This window comes from Condylura cristata, unplaced genomic scaffold (assembly GCF_000260355.1).
Source record: "Condylura cristata isolate star-nosed mole 26May11 unplaced genomic scaffold, ConCri1.0 scaffold00016, whole genome shotgun sequence".
Lineage (NCBI taxonomy): Eukaryota > Metazoa > Chordata > Mammalia > Eulipotyphla > Talpidae > Condylura > Condylura cristata.
The window spans coordinates 18,477,400-18,482,358 of NW_004567117.1; positions in this window are offsets into that span (position 1 = coordinate 18,477,400).

The following is a 4,959-nucleotide window of genomic DNA, read 5'->3' on the forward strand; positions in this document are numbered from 1 at the left end:
CAGCCTTTATTTTCTGCCCTATCAAGTCAAATCCTCCCTGATCAGGTCCGATCTTCCTCATTAAACAGCTGCCGCTTTAGAGCACTTGGCTCACTAACAGTGTTGAGAAATTATTTGATTAGTAGTTGTTTCTCACCAAAGACTACATGTTCACGAGTGCAGTCACCTGTCTCTTTTGAGTCACCCTCGCACCTCCCTCACTGTCCCATGCAATTCCTGGAATGTAGCAGATACCTAATATGCATTGGTAGCATAAATGAGCAAGTGAATAAGAGAATTACTGTCTTATGAGCACATTTTGGTGACGAATGTTTTTGCTTTTCTTTTTCTATTTTCAGTATCTATTAACCTATTAAAGTTACATCGTCAGTTAAATTTGGCAGAGTGGGAGTTCCTAATCTAATTTCAAACATGTTGAACCTGTTACTGTAGTTGTTAAAATGTGAGTTTGGAAGTATTTTGTGTGTGTGTGTGTGTGTGTGTGTGTCTTTGTTTTGTTTTGTTTTTGCATAAGAACACACAAGTGGGTTGTAAAGTAGAGAGAGATCAGTGTATGAAAAGAAACTTAATAACTGATAAAAATTTTGACAATACACACTACTAAGAAAAAGGTAAATAATTTTGTGGTGGCCTTGAAAGTGTGCTTATTATTACAGAAGACTAAAGCTGACCCCTACTTAACACCACATAAAAAATGATTTCCCATTGTGATAAAGGCATAAAGTTAAAGGAAGAGAATATAGAAAAAAAATCTATGTGAACCAGGGGTAAAGAAAGATTGTTTTAAATAGCACTCAATAAGTATATACCATGAAGTAATAAAGGAAAAAAAGTGGTTTTGATTACATTAAAATACATATTTTTCATTAGACAAAGAATTTTGTGAATAAAGTTAGTAAAAAAAAAATAATAGTTTAGAAGACATTATTTATGGCTAACCCAGAAAAGGGAATGATACCTAGGACATTCCAGATACCAATAAGAATATGACAAGAACCTCAATTGAAAATATATATATAGGCCCTCCCTGGTGGCCCAGTTGTTTAAAGCACAGCACGAAGAAGCTAAAGCCACTCCAGCACGAGTTCGATCCCCATCCTGGAAGTGATCCACATGGCGCGGCAGACCTCTCCTGACCGCTGCTCCCCTCAGCAGTGTACTGCTCCCCACTCTGTCTCTGGTGGATCCTCTCACCACCCCTGCACCTCTGGCCTGTACCCCAGTTCTGTATGCATAAATAAATAAATCTTTAAAAAAGAAAAGAATATATATATATATATATGGGCTAGACTATAATTAGGATTTTACACAGAGGTAACCTACAAAGTATATTTTCAGGAACCATAGAAGTTTATATTTTAAAACCAGAAATATCTTTTTACATGTGTGGGACTGTTTAAAAAATAGGAAACTACCTGATTGTCTCTTGTCAAAGACTAATGTAATGACTAATCTAATTCTTTACCTTCCCAGATGCTACATTCTTGAAATTGAATCTGGTTAGAGATAAGCTTTTCCAGTACAGGAGTTTCACTCAAGGTCATCATCAGCCCTCACGGTCGGCAGTATCTCAAGCAGACTTTAGCAATGCCTAGCAGTCTTACCCTATTGTCTAGAACTTTCATGTCCCCATTTTCCTTGGCAATATTTCCGTACCTTGTTATTTCTACTCAAATCTCCAATTCTGAGGTCTGAATGGACATGGTAGCTAGAATTAATAATAATGTGTTGTGTACTTGAAATTTGCTAAGAGATTATACCTTAAACACTCTCACGAGCAGAAAAACCATATTTCTCACTCTCTCTTACAGATAGGGGTGACATGTTCTCCATGGTTATATAAGCAAAATTTGCTAGACATACCTGGAAATGATCCCTATAAGATAGACTTCTTCTGGCCTTTTTCTTTCCATTATAGATGCAGCTGTGGTGGTTGCATTAAGGATCTTGTGATGAGCAGAAAAGAAAAAAACTCTTGGAACACTGATAGTATCACAATGTTTGCACTAAGATTCTTTTTTAATTATAGAAAACAAGTTCTTATTTGTTTAAGTCACTTTTTTCCCCTTTACCAAGTAGCCTAAAGCAAGTTCTAGCCAATTGCTAGATCATTTTAAAATTATCTTTTTACATAACCTCTAGTGTAGAACAGCAGAAAGCAAACTTGGGTGATTAGCATATCGAATTTCCATTTGTCATATAGTGAAAAGTTGTCTTATTTGTTGCATGCTGAAAGCTCTGCCACTTTCTGCTTTTTAACCTCAACTTTACTCATTTGGAAGTATTTTCAGATAGGCATAAAAAAGTTTGGATTGTGATGGAAGTCATTAGATTAATTAAAAGAAAAAGACATTTTATTTATATTACTTATCTTTATATTAAGTTAAAAATAGCAACTCCCTCATACTATTAAAATGCAACCAAATATCCATTTTCTCCAGCATAAGGAAATGCATCAAACTGATTACACAATTCATAGAAACCAATGATGAAGAGTGGAAATAAGGTGCAAAATCTTAAAATGTGTCTCTTTCGTTATATCATTAAATTTTTTATTTAATACATTAATTATAGATTAAATGTCATGAATATATACTAAAAATAAAAGTAACTCACAACAGAAAGACATGGTAAGCACAAATGTAAGAGAAAATCCAGTGATGAATAAAACATCACCCTTCCATCAAAAACATCGAAGTTTGTCTGATAAAACTAGTGAATAAGGTCCTATTTATAGCTGAAAGGATTGAAATTGATGACTTCACAAATATCACCAGCAGGGTCATGGGAGAATTCATGTTGCCTTACTCCTAGATCCACAGCTTCCTGCAAAGTCAAAGAATGGAAAAGTGACTAACAAAAGGGATACCTGTCTTAATTTCCAGGAACTAATTATTTCTTTACTTTTCTTTGAGATCATTTAAAAGTACATTGAATTATCCTCATGACTAACCACTTCTGGAAACTTAGACAATAGAAAATGATTTCCCAAATCAGATTAAGCTTATTGAATCATGATTTTGGTAAATAATTAATTTCCATCAATCCTTCTTCTCCCCCTACATCAGATTAGACTCAGATACAGCTCCATTTAAGAAAAATACCCTAAAATATCACTGCTTAACCACATAAAAGTTTATTGACTAAGTCTAGAGTCAGGCAATGCTGGGCGGTTTGGAGACTCAAAAAAATCATCGGGCATTCAGTGCCTTAAGTCTGTTTCAGCAAGTTTAGTGGATCTAGGGAGGGAACAGCAAGTTAACATTGTAATAAGTTTCCAGGTAATGAGGATGCTGCTGTTCCAGGCTTCACACTTCAGGGGCCACTGAACTTGAATTTCAGGAGGCATCAAAGTGATGAGATATATGTGGATTTAAAACATAATATCCCACCTGTTAAGTAACTACTATGGACAAAGTGTCTGTGGACTTGAGCTTTACATTTTTTTTTTTAAAGATTTATTTATTTGTGCATACAGAACGGGGGTACAGGCCAGAGGCTCAGGGGCAGTGAGAGGCTTCACCAGAGACAGAGTGGGGAGCAGAACAGGCAGATCGACGAAGTACACTGCTGAGGGGAGCAGCGGGCGGGTCAGGAGAGGTCTGCCACGCCATGTGGTCACCTCCGGGGCAGGCGGGAATCGAACTGATGCAGAAGCGGCTTTAGATTCTCAGTGCTGTGCTTTAACCCGCTGCGCCACCAGGGAGGGCCAAGCTTTACATTTTATATGAAAAAACCATATAAATGTTTTCCACTCCAGATTCTTATATTTTCAATGTATTTTAGGAGAGACAAGGCCAAAACAAAGAAACTCTTTCTCTTTGGATTACAGTATTCTTTTTAGCTTTTCTTGAATTATGCCTGAAAAGAAATAATCCTAGTGAATTTCTATAATGAGGTCTAGGAATTAATATGTTCACATTATACCACATAAGATCCCAAAATACAGGTAAATAAGAATACTCCACAATCAGTTATTGGTGTTCACAAACAACTAAATCTTTAAAATTTTGAAATCCTATCCAGTCTTGGATCAAATATGGAGGAAATCCATTCTTTGTTTTTATTATTTTTTTGAGTTGTATAAATTGATTTTTCCAAACAGTATTTTATACTTACATCAAAAATTTACTGTGGCCCTCCCTGGTGGTACAGTGGATTAGGACACAGCACTGCAAGCTGGCCACAGCCCCATCAGTGCAAATTTGATCCCCCACCCTGTAGGTGACCTCTCCTGTCTCTCACCACCCATTGTTCCCCTCAGCCATGTATTTCAGTCAGTCTGCCTATTCTGTTCCCCACTCTGGCTCTGGTGAATCTTCTCAACACCCTTACCCCTCTGGTCTGTACCCCAGTTCTGTGTGAATAAATAAATCTTTTTAAAAAATTACTGTGAGAGTAAAGAGTAGGGATTTTTAATTGAGATCTTCATAAAAATATATATATAATTAATATCCTTCACACATTTGTCTTTATAATGCTTCTGATTATCAGTCAACTTATATACTTGAAAGCAGTTCAACAGAGGTAAAATTTTGAGGTGAAGTGTTTCTTTTTTTTATGCAACACTGTCATTTCAAAGAATTTTATACATTTTTGCCTGCTTAATTTTATGAGGCTTATAAAATATAGATTCTATACATTCCTAATAATATTTTCTTTTGTTGTATCTTTATATTTTTCTCCCTATCTAAATAGAAAGACAAACACAGTATCTAGCTAAATGCCGTGTTCTTTCAGATATGTAAAAAAAAAAAAAGATACACTGCAATATCTATTGTTTGTCTCATTATACTAACAATCCAAGATTTTCAACTAGTATAGGAATTTTATAACTAAGGCACCACATAGTTTTTTTCTATGACAAAAAAATAATTCTCAATTCTAAAAATTCCATTAAGAACATTTTCCAAGAGTAAATGTATGCATAAATATCAAGTTTTCTAAAATAGTTTTAAT